A 20,490-nucleotide genomic window follows, 5' to 3' on the forward strand; every position below is an offset into this window, starting at 1 on the left:
GATTACGAAATCGGCAACTGTATAATAAGGCAGGAAAAGCAACAGAAAAAAAACGTTGCATCAGTGCTTCCTTAAGCGAAGTAAGAAGAAGAGCGACTGTCTTCCTGAGCCTATTTTGTCAGCTAGTGATCTTCTTTAACATATTATAGAATAGGGAAGGTAAGAGAAAAACCTGGATGTGGATAGCGAACGATCTTTGAACGCGCAGGATAATCAAACATCGCGCAATATTCTCCCTTACGTTAGTTAGCCCTAACTCAAAGTAGGAGCCCTACCAGTGTTCGCCTCTTCAAATAAGCAAGATTTCTTGCCTCTAAGCCAACAGATGTACATTAGTCGCGAGGCTCTGGGATTTCATCCGCAGAAAGTTTTCGTCATATACGTCTTAATTCCACGCTGTGGAAGCCAGTACAATGCTCCATACGTCACAGAACTGCGGACTTTGAGTAGGCCGGTCTTTTGAATAGAGGTGTTTGTCTTAAACCGGCAGTAGCTATTGGCTCAGAGCCAAAACTGCGACGTTTAGAGTTCTCGAGGGATTCTTCCCTTCGCGTTGTTTCACCGCCGCTTCACAGCAGGAGCTGTAAAATCTTCTTGAGCTATACCCGAATCGCAGGAAAATACCCGAGGGTAACTTGGGTCAATATTTATCGACGAGGCGTTCGCTGACTTGAACCGGTCCTCTTGAGCGAATCGGGGATGGCGCGACTCTCTCGGCGCTCTGTGCTTCTGTATTCACGGGACCCCCTCGTAGCTGCCGTTCTGGGCCGACTCTAACGAAGTGTGCGGACTTCGTGTTTACCCGCGGGGCGTCAACCGTTACGCTCTACTGAATAGCCACTGCTACGCTCGAGCGAATGACGACCCCCGTAAGAGCTCCCTTAAAGCACCCTGAGCGAGCACGGCTTTCCTTCCAGTATGTATGCCCACGTTCGCTTTCCGCACACAGGTAGCACGGTAAAGTCACGCAACCCTCGCCATCTGTTGCGCCTACAACCCCACGTGAACTGCTTGCTGTCTCCGTAGCTAGAGCGCGCATGTTTGCGCGACTTCCAGCGGTGAAATGACGTCACGTATGTCAGTGTGAATGACAGGCGGGCGGGCGGTCAAGGTGACGATTTGCGATCGGCAAAGCTGGCGCCCTGCCGCACTGGGCGTCGCTGTGACGCAAGTGCCTTGCGTCACAATTTACATCTAGCGTCGCACCGCTCGCTTGAGTTTTCTCGAACGGTACCGAGAGCTGAACGCGCTTACGTCTAACAATAAAGAAGAAGCGAAAATAAAACGAGAGAACAAAGGGGCGACGTCATAATAATCACAACTAGGTTCTGTCGTTCCGAAGCTACACCGGTCACTTACGTCATAGTTCAAGGGTGCTGCAAATTAAAATTTAGTCCTGATCACAATACGTGGATGTTTTTGCATAGTATCCTCTTGTGAGACGTGTTCTTATGCGCAGGTATGTGTCGGTGAGTGTATGGGCTGTTTGTGTGTTCACTTTGTATTACCATTATAATTATCACTTACGCGGTATCAATTATGGAGTAGCAGGCCAGCGGGGGAAACCGGTTTGCTGCCTTACAGCGGGTAAAGAGAAAACGGAAGGTGAAGTGATAAAACAAATAGGGAGAGGCACAGTGAGAAAGTACACAAGCAGAACGATCACAACATGGTCTTAATCACCGCACAATGTCAAACAGGTCTATAGGCACATTGGTTGGGTTTGCGGCACTGAAAAATTGGTGTCGATGACTTACCTCTGCCAGCTCGGAATTCCCTCGCATGTATAGGTCGCGCTCAGTGCCTTTGACTGTGACTTCCTGTGAATCTCCTCTTTCGCCGTAGACACCACATGCGACGTAGAGCGTGCGTGCGCTAGCTTGCGAATGCTTTAGTGAACTTCTAGAAACCCGTAACAAGGCAGAAAACACGCAGATGCAGCGCAGTGCTGGGGATGGCACGAGCACAGCCTCGTCGCCTATAGCTCTGTTAGCTGTCTGCTTCGTCACGAAGCAGACAGCTTGTCGAGGGAAAAATGCACCTCTCGCACGGGGGCGAGAAGTACGACGCATATCTAAATACATTTAATACTTTGCGCCCGCTTTATCACCGACACAACTATTCCAGAGAGCAAATAAATGGGCACAAGCTCTGCGACACAGACCCAGTGACCGAAGTTGTCTACTAGGTCAGCTAGCAGTAAGTTGTTAATTCGGGCAGAATGACCCCAGTTGTGTATATGCATACACAATGGGGAAGAGGCAAGAGGTCACTTTAAAACTGAAGCCATGTTGCAACGCAAAACTTATTGTTTCCTGAAGCGATTGCCGTATGCCTCCTTTGCAAATATCGAAAAGTGTTAACAGGGTACTTCTATAGAATTGAAGGACCCCGCTGTTGCGAAGGGTTTCAGCTGCATTAATTTGATTTGGTTGTATTGTGACGTCATCGCGGCCTGGGTGCTCTACTCATTGCGACGTTATAGATACCTTGCACCAGCCGGAGTGCGCTACAATGTTTTCATTTATCATCCCAGTGGAGACGACACCGACCGCTAAGGACGCGAAGAAAATTAGCGATGTTACAAACAACAACGACCCATAGTTTTCATCAGTCATCCGAATGGTGTATATCGACCTTTGCCGAACTAAAGCTCAGGAATCTTCACGCTTTTGATCTTGATCGTAAGCATGCCAAGTCGCGCGGAGCTAGTAGACTTCGCCACTTCTTATCAGATATCGAACACTCCTTTAGAGATCGTATGATGTCATGGTGAATATGCATCGCCTCTCTCCCAGTTTGCTTCCACCGTTCGCAAGGATATGTGCTGCAGCGCTGTTGCAACTGTGGAAGGCATGAGCTCGAGGTGCCTGTAGCGCGTCATCCGTGATTCAGCTGCCGTGCCAGCTTTTATAAAGCAAATCAGGTGCTCGTAAAATTTATTACGCTTCCAGCAGAGGCGGTGTTAGGCTGCAGTTCGCTCGTTTCATGCGACTGACGGTATGAATTCGTCTCGGTGAATTTCCAATTTAAACTAAGGCGTATACGAGTGGCTGAGTGAACGAACAAGCAGAACGAGCACTCTGCCTGATCTTTATTGAGCGCCGCTCATAGCCGAAGTTTGATAATGAGGGTGTTCCTGCAGCACAAAAAAAGAAGAAGAAAAAGAAAGAAAGTGTTTCGAACGCTGCGTTTTAAATTCATTTTGCTGCAGCAGCTCATTTGTCATCTGGCAACGCCGGAAGAAGGAAAGCGTTAGAAACGTGCATTGCGCATATATCTATGAAATCGTGCACGCCTTAACGGCGCATACCAATTTGCTTTGGCAAAAGACTCACGCACAGTCGTTGCGTACGTATAGCGCACAGCATGCCTTCTTGACCTTCTTTTCTGGTCTCCTTACGTTTCGGCGTAATTTTTCTGCGCGAGCGCCACGGTGATCTATTTTCGTTACTATACGCTCCCGTTATCGCTATGGCTCTGCTAGAGCCATACCGTTGAGTACGGAACTCGCGCCTTCTGCCAACATTTGTGCGTGATTAAGAAGGGATGTAAAGGAGAAGAAACGCAGCCGAATGCTTCCACGATAAGATGGTGCGGTGACATAGGAAAATTTTTTGGATTTGTTGGCATGGTAGGAGAGAACCTGCTGATGCTGGACAGGGGCTCATTGTAAATCGTAAGAGGCCTTCATCCTGCAGTGGACATAGATAGATAGATAGATAGATAGATAGATAGATAGATAGATAGATAGATAGATAGATAGACAGATAGATAGATAGATAGATAGATAGATAGATAGATAGATAGATAGATAGATAGATAGATAGATAGATAGATAGATAGATAGATAGAATGATGATGATGATTATGATTATGATGATGATTATGATGATGATGGTGGTGGTGGTGGTGGTGGGCGGATGGATGGACGGATGAACGGACGGACGGATGCCGATCGTAACACGACTTCTGACACGGGAAAACGCACTCAGGTCAATCAAATGCTGCAATATGCCACCAGGATCTAAGTCCAAGTGAACTGTCTACTGAGAAGGAAGTTAAGCTACCAGCGTACAAGCCCTGAGAGCACATTATAACGTGGCTACTCATCATTCGCCAGGAGGTGTAACACTTGTCTGTAGAATTCAGTATGTTGTGTGAGATGGTAGGGCAACCTGTCCTTGCCCTTTAAATTAGTCCGTCCTCTCCGTCAGAGTCGACTCGTAAAGAAAGATATGCTTCCTCGCCGCGTACCTTGTGGTTATCAGACACAATGACGGATATCATTCGCATTGCAGTGTTTCTATAGAGCATATTGGCAGTTTTTGGTTATTATACACAAGTTATATGACTAATGGCGTGGGACACAGGCCTAGAAAATTCGCAGTGCTACACTTCATAGCTAGAACGCTTCCTGGAAAATTCCAACCAGAAAACAACAACATCCAGGCCAACAAATATGTCACTAAATATATAAACTCGACAAGGTCCAGTCTGTGACACAATCACTGCTGCATTGTCGGACGATACAGTTGCAGGAAAGCATCACTCCCTAGCTCGAGAAAGGAATTGCAGCTTTTTACAGTTCATCTGTAGGATTTGTTCCTGCTTTGTTTTTTTTTCTGTGTTTTTCGTATTCGGAAAACCATTTCTTTAGTCCTTGTCCTTTGCGCTGTACGTCATTTTTCATCATGAATTATCAACTATAGCCCAAGCAATCACCTTAGTTCATTTATTTAGGATGCGCACACGCTGCATTCCTTGCGACGCCGACCAACCCTCAACTACTACGTCTTACGTGCTGATTGTGAATGAAAGGTTCGCGAATCAGACTTCTGATGTTTGTATGGGCAGGATTTCCCCTTTCTTTCTTCCCGTCTTCCTTTCTTTCTCTCTCTCTTTCTTTAGTTCGTTCGTGCTTTATTTATTTATTTGTTTATTTATTTATATTCACGTGGCCCACGATACGTTTCTTGTGCTGAGCACTTTTGCACAAACTTAGTCAAAGCTTTTATAGCTTTACGATAAGCAAAACCACGCACGCGCAGTCAGAAGGCTTTCCTGGCGCAGCCTGTAAGAGGCGAACAAAATTGAGCCTGGGGATTCCGGTATAGCGAACTCCCGGAGTGGAGTCATGCTGCGGCAGCGTCTTCTTGCCGCGCTGAATAATCAGAAAAATTTAACAAGTTTCCTGCTGCCAGCCGCACCTTCAACTTCGTCTTCATCTCTCTTAGTCTCCTTGCTTCCGAGAGTTGCAAATGCTTAAAAAGTTCGCATTTATGCTTTATTTATTTTTTCGCGGAGTGAAAAAAAAAAAAGAACGCCGCACAGGACTCTCGTCTCAAGCCGCAAAGTGTAGCAACAATTCGCCGCAGGCTTTCAATTTGACTTGGGCGCGCCCGACATCGCTCTTGGGTAAAGGGTAGAAGAAGGAAGAGTGGGGGTGAGGGTTGGCAGCTTTATTCGACGATCTTTAATCTTCTTCGCCGGAACTCCGTAATGTGGTTATATCAGCATGCTTTGAGGGAATGCGTTGGAAAGTTCACAAGACGGCTTTTTTTTTTCATTATTATTGTTATTTATTTGTTTTCGTTTCTTACATCTTCACGTCGTCATCGAGTTTTCGCGCGCATAGCTTATTTCCTTTTCTCGCACTTTCCCGAGCGCTGGGATGATCTGCGGCGAAGCTTCTTCGTAAAGAAATTTGAGTGGGTCGCGCGCTGGAGCCACTCTGTCGGCGCGTATAGCACCACGACACCACAAACTTGTGCGCGCCGCTACCTCGACATCCCGCACAAAATTTAGGTGCTGGCAAATCGGGTTTGCCCAGAAAAAAATGGCAGAAAGAAAAGGACGCGGCTACTTAAAAGAAAAAAAAGAAAGCGAAGCCGTACAACGAGCGCAGTAATCGAGTCTGGCGCGACGGTGGGGACGAACTAGCTCTAAAGTGGGTTACACCTTTTCTTACCCTCAACCCTCCCCCTTTCTTTTTAAGTAGAGCATCACATTTTTTATAATTTCCCCCCTGTTTTTTTCTGCTACCGTTTCTGCAGACTGCTCGGAGAGTTTGTCGGTAGTTTGGTGCGACCCCTGGCGCCTTTACCTCTTTTCCGCTAGCACTACCTGCTACGGCTTTTGTTGTACGCTGGCATTTGCCTCTCTCTCTCTCTCTCTCTCTCTCTCTTTACAAGTTGTGAATGAGGTGTTATAACTGGTATGATTAAAAAACGTTATGTTGTCTTTCGCGCAAAAACTACGATATAATTATGAGTCACGCCGTAAGGGGGATCCCGGGCTAATTTTTACCACCCAGGGTTATTTTACGTGCACGCACTGCATGATACACGGGCGTTTCTGCATTTCGCGCCCCATCGAAATTCGGCCACCGCGGCCGGGATTCGATCCCGCAGTCCTGTGCTAACTCGTATGATCAAAACTGTGCAGCGCAAGGAATGCTACAACTAGCGTCGGTTTCCCGAACAATCCATAATTCTAAAAGTTGCTTAACTCCTTTTAATATGGGTTTAGCTGAACTGGCTTTGCAGGCAGTGCCACTAATGATGAAGCTCTGTAAAAAAATTGCTCACTACGATAGTACCAAGCACTCTGTGCATTTCATTCCTTTGCTTGATTCTTCGTGTTGTGTCTTCTTATTAATGACAATCACTGAGCTCTTGGCCTGTCATTAACAGTTAGGAACAAATGCGTCCGAAAAAAGCTCGTCTATTGGCAATATACGGGCGACCGCAGGTAAGCGATTCATACAATCGATGGCACAAAGATATGAAATGCATTTGGCGATGTCAGTGCGCCTATAGAGAGGCATCAGGTCAATCTTGGTGATGCTATACGGAAATGTAGTCGACTTAATAAGGTTACAATGACACGCTTGAATAGCGAAATGCAAGAATTCTTATGTTCAGTATGACCAGCAATAAGAGATGAGGTTAGGTGGAATGAGAGAGAGAACAACTTTATTCATCGCAAAAGCTCAGTCAGTGCGCGCTAAGCAAAGGGAGAAGTAGTCGTCAGCCAAGCCTAGAACTATGAAATGTCTGAGCAGTGCCTCATGATGGGCACCCTGCAATGAAGTTTGCCTGTACATGTCGCGCCACCTAGCAGCGGCGGTTAGCATCCGCGCGTAGGCCGTCACCGTCATTTCACCATTGTCCGTCGTGCGTTCAGGCCTGCCTGAAAGCCTGCTTTTCCAATTTTCCAGTGGATTCACCGCGGCCTCTTGGCAGCTCCTTCGTGAGAAGTGTGAAAAAAAAAGAACAAGCACAGATACTGCTGCGTTAAGGATTGTCACAACCGCGAAGGGGATGTCGGCATGAAATTGCACCGCTTCCCATCAAAACCAGGGGAAGCAACCCGGCGGCTGAAGTGGATCGCCGTGGTTCTTGTCGGTCTTGCGAATTTCTGTTAAACGAACTAAGACGTAAATGGCAAAAACAATGCAGATAAATAAAAAAAAGAACCAGCAGCGACATCCGAAAAAACACACAATAAAGCGTCAACTGCATAAGAACGCGTGAACTCATTCCCGCTCTTGTAAATCAGTTTAGATAGTTGTTTAGCTCGTCTTGCTCCAAAACAAACGCGCTGTTGTTGTTACGTGTCATATCTAGCTTCGTAGGCGCTTCAGGCTGGATCCTTGTACGCACTTTGTTTTTTCCTGCGCCAAGATCACGACGCGAATGCTGGAACTGAGCTCATTCCTGCCGATATTTTCTCGCACTTAGAACAACAGAACTAAGGTTGGAGTACACGGCAGCACACGTCGAGTATTCGAAAATTAGCATTTCGCTCGCGCACGATAGCGCATATTTGTTCATTCTTCACGTTATTTAGTCTCAGCTTATTGCTCTCTATGATGCTTCAGCGGTAATTCCCCATCACATTCGAGCCCGAACGACAATACCAGGATATGCTCGAGGCACTTTCTCAACGAAGAAAAAAGCACTTACCTGCCAATTTGCCAAAACCTCTACAATTGTGAGGTGCAAGGCACGCTCCAAGTAATGAAGCCACAAATGACAGTTGAAAGACGTTCATGGCTGTATTTGTTCACTTAAATGGCATAAAATAATTATTTGTTAACTCACTTTGAGTTCGACGTCGTAAGCATGCTTGCTTTGTTGTGAGAAATACTTCGCGACCTGTGGTGGTTGCTTAGGGGCTATGGTGTTGGGCTGCTAACCACTAGGTCGCGGGATTAAATCCTGGCCACGGCGGCCGAATTTCGATAGGGTCGAAATGCCCAAAGGCCCGTGTAATTAGATTTATGTCCACATTAAAGAACCCCAGTTGGTCCAAATTATTCCGGAGGCCCGCACCACGGCGTGCCTCCTAACCAGATCGTGGGTTTGGCACCTAAAACACCACAATTTAACTTAAGCACTTCGCTGTGATGTCCGTGCTTTTTACTTATTTGACACGTTATACATGGTTGTATTCGTAAATTTGACGTCCTTTCGTTAGCGTCGGTGATCCAAAATGGGCCTCGATGTTTTCGATTGCCTTAAAACCACAATTTAGAACGTCCGTCAGGTTTCAAACGAGCGCCGCAAAAGCATGCCTCCGCAGCAGTGGCCGCGTCGGTGTTTCGCGCTACTGACACGGTGGCGCTGACGGCTGAACCGATCGCTGCGCCGCCTGACCATTGCAGGGTGCCCATAGGGAGAAGTCCGCGAGTCGCTGCTCAAGGGTTGCAGGTGTGTAGTAAGTAGTGAGCAACCACACACCGCTCAGGTTGGACCATTCCGGCTACGAAAACCACAATGAAATTCAAACTGTCCCACATGACATCAAGGGTGGCAGGGCTTGCTGCCCTGCGTGCTGCTGTCGAATACCTCATGGAAGAAACATCTCAGAAATAGGTCATCTTTTGCTACTCTAAGTCAGCACTTCATAGTCTGCATTTTGCCCTATATCATGGGTCTCATGAGCAGCTGACATATGAAATAAGAGAAGGCCGCCATCAAGCTATCGCTAAGAGGCATGAAATTATATTATAGTAGCTACCTGGACGTACCGGCATTGCTGGTAATGACCTCGCCGATGAAGCCGCCCGGTCTTCCTACCTGGAAGCCCGATCAGTTCCAATCCCCTTATCCAGAACCAACGCTGCAAGAAAACTTCATATCGTGGCCAAAGCTATGACACACAAATACTGGTCTTCTCCCAACGTCCCGAAGTGTGATCTTCATTGGCTTGACCTATCCTTAAAGCTACAAGTGCCATCAAAAGTTTCCCGCTCTGAGGCGACAGTTTTGTGCCGCCTCTGGCTCGAGGTGGCATTTACGAAGGCTGTTAGGATCGGCCTACAGGGGTACTGCTCTGCAAAGCTATTTCAGCCCGCTGCACGGGCTTCGATCGACCCGCGGTGGTGGCGCCCTTCAGAGAACCAGCGAGGACGACAGCACTAACCGACCATGAACTTCCTTCAGAGAACTGCGGACTACAGCGGTGTTAATACACCATGGTCCTCGTTCGGAGAATCGGTGACGACAGCAGAGCGGGCCATGTTTGGCGCCCAACGTATTGTTGGTTGATTTGCCGGGTCTTCATGGTCTCTCTCGGCAGCAAGAAGAGCTTCCCTAACAAAAGGGTGCTTTGTGGTACGTGGACCCCCGAATTCGTCACAGTCTGCTGACACTCATGGCGACTACAGGAGAAAGGCAGCTCTGGAATTTAGAGGCGCAAGACAATGGGCAACCGGCGGCCGCGCTGCGGTGGTCAGCTCGGGGAGCTGACGCGCCCTTAAAGACTCAAGATAATGGACAACCGGCGGGTCGACTGCGTTGACGTTTGACGCTGCGAATCGGCGGTGAACTGCCGTTTTTCCCTCACCTAGGGATCTAGGGAGCACGGAGTGTTTATAAACGGCTGTTTGTCGCTGCTAGTGTGTGTTCGTCAGTGTGCTGTGATCCTGCTCGTCAATGTACTCGTCATCGTGCTCGTAAGCTGTGTGCTGTATGCTCGTCTTGCGTGCTCCATTTGGGAGCCACGCTAGACTGTCGAAAATATCTCATGCTTAAAATGTAAATACTGTAAATAAACCCTGTACGCCTTGTTCCTCCCAAGTTCCTCCCTACGACCTACAACCCCTTCAACTGGTGGTGGCGGCGAGATCGCCCGACAACTCTTACAAGGCCTACTCGTTCCGCCTTGGAATGAGGGATACGCCCATGTGCGTCTCTTGTGGAACCATAAAAACGATTGAACGCATCCTGTGTCTCTGTCCCCAGTATGACGTCGAGCGTGAAGCTCCCAGGACAGCATTGAACCAACTCGACTCTAGACCATTTTCGTAAATGAAGATCCTTGTATCATGGCCATACGCGTCGATAGCGCAGGAAGCCACGAAAGCGTTGTTGAAGTACCTAAAGTCCGCAGATCTTGGCAACCGTGTGTAGACTCGGTGCGAACTTTCAACTGTGCGCGAAACTGTGCTCTCTCAACCTTCTCTCTCTCTTCATCCCTATACTCCTTCCCCCAGTGTAGGGTAGCAAACTGGACGTGCGTCTGGTTAGCCTCCCTGCCTTCTCTCTCTCTCTCTCTCTCAGCTGGGACACATGTCCTTACTTTATATATATAGTATTGAATGTGTGCGTCCGTGCTTGCGTGCGTGTGTGTTGGGCGGGGGGGGGGGGGGCTATAGAGTGTGTTCGTGCTCACCTCAATAGGGCCACCGCGTGTCGCGTTACGAGGTCGTATGTATTCGGAAAAACTGTGTGTTCAGAGCGCATCTCGTCTACAATTAAGTAGCTCCGCAGGTGATATGAGGGTAATGAAACAATTCTAATCCAATCTCTCCGTATTCGTCATGCTGGCCGCGTTATTCTGCCCAAATATGAACGTAATCTCGGTTGTGATGGCTGGCCTAGCCTACTAGCACCAGCGGCCCATCAATTGACGTTCTTACGCGCTCGTGCCCCTTGGTCTTGAGAGTTCTATCGCCGATGAGCGAGCACTGGTTCTATTTTTATCACTATACACTCTAAGAAAAATCCCGGGGAAAACGGGAGTAACTGCGCCGTTAGTTCTAAAAAGGGCGCTTTCGTCCCTCAAAGGACTAACTGCATAAATGTGCGGGCCGTGTGCAAATTTCGGAGAGTAAGTGTTTAGTCCCTGCTCGTAAAGAGAGCAATGGGAGGACGAACGACAACAGTTACTCCCCAGGCACTTCGCTGTTTTCGTCCGTGTCATGGAGCGATGCGGCGAAAACGGTATTGTCTATAAATCGTGAATGGTTCGAAGTTCGTGCATTGTCTATTGAACTACATGCAAAGCAGCACCTTGCCTCTTCGTGAGAAAATTACGTGAAACTTAAAACTGGAATGTGGAGAGGCATGCCCTTCGTGCGCACCCCATAAGTGAGCGATACACATTAAACGCGCAAGTCACTGATAGACGGCTAGATTTTCTTGGTCTATAGTACCTAAGTTCCTTCCGTTCCAAGGAGGTTGCGAACCGAAGCGATGAAGCGATGAAGCTCAAACGGCACGCGCTAAGCGACAGAGAAATTGCCCTTCTCTGTCGTCTTCGGTGCCCCGTTTGAGCTCGCTACACGTATACATGGCGTAGTGCCTCAGTTTAAATCACCCTAAAAATACTCGGGCTGATTTCTTTTCGCAGTCGCTTATGGTTGCAAGTACACTCAACGTTAGACTCTGACTGCAGAGCTTGTACAAAATACAGTCACTTTTATATTGCCTCACTTGCGTTCCCATGCTTAACCTTGTCGAAATAGCCCGTCTTGCCAAGCAAGTGGCGTGTTGAAGCAGTTAGAGTACCTGACTTGTGAGCGAGAGGACGTGAGTTCGAATCCTGCTGTCGGGCACGTTTTTTTTTTTCAGCTCATTAATTGTTTTATTAGAATATAAATGCCTATTTTAATTGATTACACCTTTGCGGAACATCGGAACGAATTGCAGTTACTCCCTTGAGGACCATCGGGCAGGGGCAACTGTTAGTCCCCGAAGGAGTAAGCGCATGGGGAGTAACAGTTCATCCTATGTCAGTTCGTCCCCAAAAGGACTAATGGTTGTGGCAAATCAGTTAGTCCCCAAAAGGAGTAACCTCCCTACCCCTTTTAGTCCTTTTTTTCTTAGAGTGTATCATATGTTTAGAAAGGCGCGCCTGTATGCGCTTATTGCACTTTCCTTCTCTGTTCCTGCTATATATATATATACATATTTTTTTTTCTTTTTACTGGTCACTTGTTGCAGCACGCAAGCATCCCTTTCCTCTCGTCTTATGTCCTTACATACCCATCTGCTTGTGCCCTTTCACTTTCTCTCGTTTTTTGCTCCTGCATGTTCCCCGCATAGCATCGTGCAAGAACTTCCACGTCTAAATTATGCGCCGTACATGAAGACGACCACTTCTGCTAAGTGAACCCTCGGGGGGAGGGTGGCGAAAACACGGTCTACACCCGCCATACCATACGGCGGATGCGCCCAAAGCCCACCCTGCCTTTCTTTATTTACTTTTTTTCCCTTTCTGTTTCCACCCTAAGTTGCCTAGGAAACGAGAATGCGGACGTCTTGGTATAGCCAATCCGCAAGCTTCTTACGAAAACGTTGAAACTGAATTTCCCTTCGGCACATGGGCTGTAGAGACAGCCACGAACCAGACCACTTAACCAAGTCGGCAAGATGAACGGGGCGAATTCTTGACCCGCGGCAAGAGCATAGCAGCTCGCACAGCGAAGAACTCAATTGATTTTTCCTCAGAGCTACTTTAGAAACAACGGCCTTGAACAAGTAATAAAGGTAAAATCAGTCATTAAAGAACGACATGTCGCGGCTTAACGTTTTGGTCTTGTAGCTGTCAGAGCTTACAAGAATTCCGGTGTCACTCAAAGTGCCTGTCTGGGAGCTTCTTTCCCGAACTCTGACTATTCCTTGAGCGTTACGTTAAGGGGGGGGGGGGGGAAATCTGTTACCAACCACTTAACTTTGCTTTTTAACCCTTGTCTGTCCTTGCGTATGAACTTGTGCCGGGCTCCATCGAATTTTGAAACTAGAAAGCTAGACCTAGTATTGGAAAGTTAGGCTTCTTTCTTTTTACCCGCCGTGGTGGCGTAGTGGCTTTGGCGCTGCGCTGCTGAGCTCGGAAACGCGCGATAAAATCCCGTACGCGGCGGCCGCTTTCGATGGGCCCGAAATGCAAGAACGCCCGAGTACCGTGCATTGGGTGCGCGTTAGAGAAGCCCAGTTAGTCAGAATTAGTCCCCCACTACGGTGTGCCTCATAATCATATGGCGCATTTGACGCGTAAAGCCTAATATTTTTTTAAAGTTAACTTTCGCCGTGAGTTATTAGCGCCGACTTTTTTTTTTGTAACAAGTTTCTTATTTTCTTAGGATGGCTCGAAACTGTTTGAGAATGTAAAAATGGCGACACTGTGTCGTCCGCTGGATGAGCGAAAAGCGTTTCTTGCGGAAGAGTTATAGCCTAACACCTTTAAAACGCGAAGTGATTGTACCTGATGTCGAGCATATTTCGAATAAGTTCCCGTACAATCCCGCAGAACGTTGCAGCTCTCGGACGACTTCTTTGACTTCGCCAAATTTCGCACACTCTACAAAGACAGGCGACTTTGTAAAATGTCACCTAAACCATTCGTCACGAGACAACGGGTTTCAGCGAAAACGAATTCCACGTGCGCGACAGTCGTATGGAGACGCGTGGATTGAAGGAAAGTGAGACCACTCGTTACCCGGCCCGGTGCTCTGCCAACTCAGCAGCAAGGCCATTGACGCTGACATAGCGATGGCTACGTTTGCGTGAGCCAGTTAGAGTCGGATCGAGTCGGTTTGTCGGGCCGAAATAGGGTTGTCGGATTCATGTAAACGCTGGCAGCTCGAGATGAGAGAATCTTGATGCGAGTTCAGTCAACTCGAGTACAATAGGTGGAGTTGATTCTCCCATCCCGCTTGGCAAGATCCATGAGTGAGTGAGTGACTGAGTGAGTGAGTGAGTGAGTGAGTGAGTGAGTGAGTGAGTGAGTGAGTGAGTGAGTGAGTGAGTGAGTGAGTGAGTGAGTGAGTGAGTGAGTGGTGAGTGAGTGAGTGAGTGAGTGAGTGAGTGAGTGAGTGAGTGAGTGAGTGAGTGAGTGAGTGAGTGAGTGAGTGAGTGAGTGAGTGAAAATTTAACTGAGCTCTAGTAATTGTGTTTTTCTGCGGCTGGGGCGGATTCTTAAGGAGAGTCTTCCTCCTTGTGTCTTCCCCATGTAAAGATCCATGTAAACTAGGTCGCGTCGGGATAAATTATCTTGACCTCTAACTCAACCCACTCGCGTCGAGTTCATGTGATCGAAGCTTATGGTGCAGTCACTACATTCAACAAAGCGTGCGTCTCATGCCGCCACACGAAAAAAGGTGTGCGTGAGCTAATAGCCCTATGTGGTTAACACCCCCGGTGTTAACCGCCTATAACCACAGCTCAGTTTCTGTGCCTAAAACCCACGCTCATGTGCAAAAGCTCCATCACTCTCGCACAGCGTGCAAGTTTGCACGGTGTGCAAGTTATTTGCCGTTTTCTCATTCCGAAAACTTGTGTGCGCAGGTGACGTCGCCGTGTCAAGCTGGGAAGCCAGCGAAAGCTGCCGGAGTACGTGCCCAGCTGCCACGCCGAGAATTCTAACCGCTGCGCTGACATCTCTCCGAAGATAGTGAGGTATGATTAAAGAAGCCAGTATGATGCATATACTGAAGATATGATTAGTTTGGCACCATGCTAGGATATATTGCAGAACGCGAAATAGCCGGCTATCTTTTGGCCCAAGAGCTAAAGTTCGCGTTCAGCTCCCCTCCGGAATGTGACGCGTATAGGTATTGCAATAACGTTTGAGCTGGAAAGTTTTGATTTTTCCGTGACTCTTTCTGTAACGAGGATGGCCGCAGCTCTCCTCGTTCGTCCTCAAACCTTCAGTCAGCCACATCCGGCGTTCTACTTCCCTCTTTCGTCAACTCTTGCTTCGTGAGCTCCGTGAGAAACGTCTCCAATCGATATCGCTCCTCGATCTGCCTTCCTCGATCTTGCTTTATCCATTCACTACCGCCCCTTCCCCTTCCTGCGTCATTATTTCCATTTTTAGCCACGTGCAGTTCGTAGCAAAACCCTTTCGCCACTTTGTATAGTGCGCTGGGTCCGCCACATATTGATTGAGCACGCGGCTTTCTATAAGAAAGACAAGGAAAAAAATATAGTGAACACTGGGAAGAAAAAACGAGTCTTTTGAACGCTGTGTTGCATCCACCCACTTCTACAAGCTAAACGAGTGGAAGAGTACATTCTATTAGTAATGTTTTGCTTCATTGTACACGCATTCTTTAATATTCTTTTTTGTTGTTGTCATTTGTTGTTGGTTGCTGCTGCTGCTGCTAGTATTTACCAAGTTGGTGCATAGTTCTCTTTTTTTCAATCTATCTATCTATCTATCTATCTATCTATCTATCTATCTATCTATCTATCTATCTATCTATCTATCTATCTATCTATCTATCTATCTATCTATCTATCTATCTATCTAATCTATCTATCTATGATACATTGCTTCTCTTCGCCCTCGCTATTTTCCTGCGTCATCTTGAGTTGTCCACAGATAGCAAGCTGCCGTACATCTATATTGACGACAGTTTCTGCTGGCCGCGGTGTTTTTCTTTATTTATTTTCATTTTGTGCATACGATGAAATGACCTTTTCGCTTCCATATTTGTCCTGTCAACGCACTCACGGTGCCAGCGACAAACATTAGTGTGTGTCTATGTTACTGCGCGTGTTGTTTCTCGTTTTCATTCCCATCCTGCGCGGCTCAAAATGCGTTCTGACAACGCCTGCGGCCATCGCTGACTGGAATGACGCTTGCGTCGAGGTCCCGAACCGCCTTCGTCGGAATGAGCAAAGAAACAATCGTTTGAGGTGTTTGGGGAAGGTGATAGAAGGTTGGGGATCGGGGGGGGAGATTTCTTTGCAACGCTTGTCTGGAGGCGAAGCGCGTTTCCAGGAGAATTAAGAGGGAAAATTCCAATCCCCGAGGTATTCCACGGAACAAGCATTAAGTTTCTTGTGTTTTTTTATGCCTTCACTTTCTGCCATGTTATTACAGAACTGCATTTCCTCCTTTCTTTGCTCCAAAGCGCGAGTGTGATTTGAGACGAGCTATCCGCTTCTCGTAACCGCACTTGTTTTTTGTAATCAGCTGCGGCGCTCATACTTAACGGAATGACGGCGAGCGAGAGTGCGACGCAGAATAAATTGCGTTTGCAACGGGAGATGGACAGCCATGAACGATTTGTTTGCGCATGTTATCCCGAACGCGGTACTGTTCACCTGTGACCGTATCAAGGATAGCGCTGGTTTTAAAATTAAATGAGCGTGAAATACGGTATCGCCAGCCAGCATTTTGTAAGGTGCCAGGAAACGCTTTTTTCCACTGAACCCACACTGGCGAGCTCAGCACTTTTCCAACCCTGATTGTATACATCGGAGAGCATGAAACGCCAATCCGACCCACAGGCGACAAAGAATAGTTGATTCCCGTAGTAGCAGCCTTGGAAAATGCCTGAACTTCAGACAAACGTCGAGAGAAGGCAGACGGAAATTGGTGAACTCATTACAGCTCCATCGTACAAAGTATATGCTCAAAAGTAGCCCACTGCAGCCTACTCGAACCAACTATTTTCGAGTTTGGGATGAAAGTACCTCGGACACCATCATGAGCAGAACGGACGCCATCTTCTACACTCGGTATCTTCTACAGCCGTCCACTTTCTGGTTGTGCAGTTCAGGGTGCCTAGCCCTGACGGATGTCTACGCAGCAGGCAAAGTATAAGGAGGGAAGCATTAGAAGTGATCACGCGTGGAGCTGTCCATCATGCCCGCAGTCGTTCACTGAGATGAGCCAATTTCGTTGAAGTGAGCTGCTTCACCTTGCGTGGGGTAGCAACCCAGTCGCGCGTCTGGTTCACGTCCCTACATTTCATTTCTCTCTCTATTCTTCCTCCTATGCAGCAGGCTTCTTATCCTACTCCGTCTTTTTAAAGAGGAAGTAACTGTCCCCTTTCTCGTTTTCCCTATATTTCCATCGCTACTTTTCCATTCCACTGCTTAGAAAACCGTGAAATGGCTCAACGAGCCATTTGGCACCGTGCCTCCGTGTATCGTACGGTTGTGATTATTCAACGCTGTATGACATTGAAACTATTCAAAGCCGTACAGGCTACGGATGCACTCAGCAATATGACCAATTGAGGGGAAAATCGTCACGTCAGCTAGGTACCCCTAGTCGTAAACCAACCGCGCACTGATAAAACCTGTGGCTAGCTGACTCACTGCTACTGAGCTCATTTGGGCTTAGTCCTGGTTGACCCCCCTGCCTTCATCTCTCTCACTTTCTGTATCCATTTCGCGACCTTTTAATAAGTGCCGTAGTGAAAGAGCGTTGGTCGTAAGTAATGGCACTGGAAGTAACATGCAAGGAGTCATGATCACATCGACGCATGGGCCCACAATGAGTCAGCTTCTGATACTCGAATGAGCCTTTAATGTGCATCACAACTACGCAAAGAACTTGTGAAGAGCGTCGCATCTGTTGACAACACTTCGCTTTGTTATTGCAGAATCATTTTCCTCGTGCCTTATACCAAAGGAGAGTAGCTTTTAGGTACTTGACGTCCGATTTCTAAGCATCTGCGTAGAATCAAGGCCGGCTTACGTTCGAGTGAACACGGCAATAACGACACGCTGGGGCGCCTTACTAACCGCGTTCCGTACCTCATTACTACAATGCGTAGGTGCAACGATGCCTTCCTGTACGCTCAACTGGGCAAATGGCGACTATTTCCGGCGAGTAAGACACCGGGGCGCATTTGTCATCTGGCGTGATAACGCCGACCGTTCCGTGACCGTGGACACCGATGGAAATCTCCTTTCCGCGGAGCACCCAGTAGTGTACGTGTCCGAGACCCACTCGTATACGCAAATAGATCATGCGTACTGTCTATCGCTCATCTCAAAGAAGAATCACGATGCATCCCTCTAATATATACTGGTGACCTATAACGAAAAGTGGAAGCGACAAGAAAAGAAAAAGGGAAAGAGTGAGAGAGAGAGAGCTCGTGCTCGTAAATTATTAATGACGATGCCCCACCTCTGCCCTCGGGGCTGCCTGTGAAGCGACGGCGCATGCGCGCCCGACGAAGGCCACGCTAACAGCGCCTATAGCAGTACATACAGGTAGCGCGCACATATACGGTGACCGTCGTTACCAAGAAGTCCCGTCTCTCTATACGAACGTGATTCGCCCCCGGCTATGGGCAATTTGTTTCAGCGTTGAGAAAGCCTTTGTTCTTTGTCGCTGAGCGTCCCGTTCAGAAAGCCTCCGGTGGTATTCCTTCTTGGCCAAGGGTAAAACCGAGGCGAGGCTTCGGAGCACCGAGGTACAGCACCTCTTTGTCTATATAGCGTTGTACCAACTATACGTAAGCTTTCGTCGCTCTTTCGCTGTAATTCCGGTAATTTTCTCTTCCCCGCTCATACGCATATGCAGGAATGGTACGGGGACTTTAATAAACCTTTCTTTACGTCTCTTTCTGTATCTATCAAGTTTATCCACTATATAGTCCCAAAGGACAAGGCGGTGTCTGCTTACATACCGTGGATTCCTTGTACAGAGGTTATTATTTATGAATGGTAATATGCAGGGCGCCGATAACTAAAGACGGGGCTGCAGCCAAATTACACCTTGTCACCGGACGACCTGGCGCAGCGGTCTTGTGGCGTGCATGCCTCGCAGTGCTGCATACACAGCACGTTGCTTTTGGCGCTACTTACCTTACTAACTGGCGCTATTATTTTTTTCTGCACACTATCGTCTCATCTTTCACGTGCGGTCGTGTGCAGCCTGTGCAAATAGGTGAACTCGGAGGGTCGTACTTTCATCTATGTCCGCCGGTTACAAGCTAAAAAAGCAAATCGGCGTTCACGCGACGACGCTACAGCGCACAATTTGCGCTGCGCGTATGCGTGTGACTAAAGCAGCCGAGTCGTGAACAGACTAAGTATGGACTGTTCATCCGACGATGTTGTTTCGGGCCAAGCGGACGAATGAAAGAGCGCGTAGTATAATGCGTGCTCTTTTCCTCCCGCGTGACACGATAATGCGATAAAGCTAGAAGTCTCGCTAACCAGAGGGCCGAGATTTATTTCGAAGAAAACGCCTTGGCGCGGAGGCGTCGGAGTTTTGCTCAACTGAGCTGGAGAACTCAAGCTTGCGTATGTTCGTAACACACGGTGAGAATGCTAAATAGCGAAGACGCTTCTGGAGAGTTGCCATGCTAAACAGCATGTGTATATAGAGCTGGGGGAGAAAGAGACGGTGCCGAAGTGCGGAAGACGTCAGCGGCCAGTAGGCTGGTCGCGGCGACGGTTATACGCACTGAGCCGTGCGTGCTTTTGTGGGCCGCAACTTTCATGTCACGTGCATGAAATTGGCGCCCACTATCTGTGACGACGTTCTCTTCGGCGTTTTTGAAGGCGTGCCGCGAAGTAAACGTTTTTCACGCTAACCTGGCTTGGCCTGCAGATATCCTCGTCAGGAAGGCGTGCCAAAAGAAACGGTCAGCGCTTACCTAGTAGTGTTGAACGTAAGCTTTAGTATGGAAAAAGCTAGGGTGGCAATGGGAAGTCATTTGATTCCCGTTAAGCGTCTATTCCATTTCTTTAAAACAACGCGAGGACTGCTCCTGTGATCCAGGCAGGAGTGCGTCCCATAAAGCGCGTAATAAAGCGCACCGTGCGCCGCATGCTCGTTTCGGCCGTCGTATAGCACATAAGCGTAGAACGATCCTCAACGATTGGCACGGCATGGGCGAGCGTGACGTTGCTGAGCCACAACGAACGTCGCGGCCTACCGCGCTCTTGAGTGCAGTGTGCTTCGGCGATATGACTGAGTCCGCAACTTGGTCCTTTGAGTGACCAATAGCGTGAACGAATGCGCTGGAGTCGACGCATAGAATAGGTCATAAACGATTTTGCGAGGGAAACCGTCGAAGATGATTGTCGAAATTAAGCAATGTCTACATCGCCTGCATCAGTGTTTTCTTTTTCTTGTTTAATTGAAACGCCGTCGTTTTGTGAGGCTGTCGCAAAGCTTCGCCTCGATCGCACTCTAGCCTACAGGCGTGACAGTGAGCGAAGTGTGCCTTTGCGCCAACTTTGTCGCAAAGGTATGTCTCGCTTTTATCGTGCAGTGTAGCAGCGTTACACAGCATGCAACGCCGGGCGCCTCCTTTCACTGCCGACCTGGAACGATACCGCACGTGGTGTAGTGAGTGTAGTTTCACGTACAGCGGCTCAAAGCTCTCAAAGCGCTAACTGGCGCGAGGAAAGGAAGTGTTAATTTTGTTCACCTTTGTAAGTAAATCGTTGCTGTGCGAGGCGACGCATGAGCCAAGGGCCTCAAAGCTCTAGCTTC

The 20,490-nt window shown here is 48.1% G+C and overlaps 1 protein-coding gene across 5 annotated transcripts in view; it reads left to right on the forward strand.

Annotated features, from left to right (window-relative positions):
• The window catches only part of LOC142579574 (dopamine receptor 1-like), a 533,834-nt gene that overhangs the window by 425,740 nt on the left and 87,604 nt on the right, over nucleotides 1-20,490 (forward strand). For all 5 annotated transcript variants that reach the window (XM_075689927.1, XM_075689926.1, XM_075689931.1 and 2 more), the window contains one exon: nucleotides 14,580-14,690. The gene's annotated coding sequence lies outside the window, so the exon portion shown is untranslated. The remainder of the gene's footprint in view (nucleotides 1-14,579; nucleotides 14,691-20,490) is intronic.

The sequence above is a fragment of the Dermacentor variabilis genome, chromosome 4 (genome assembly GCF_050947875.1).
Source record: "Dermacentor variabilis isolate Ectoservices chromosome 4, ASM5094787v1, whole genome shotgun sequence".
NCBI lineage: Eukaryota > Metazoa > Arthropoda > Arachnida > Ixodida > Ixodidae > Dermacentor > Dermacentor variabilis.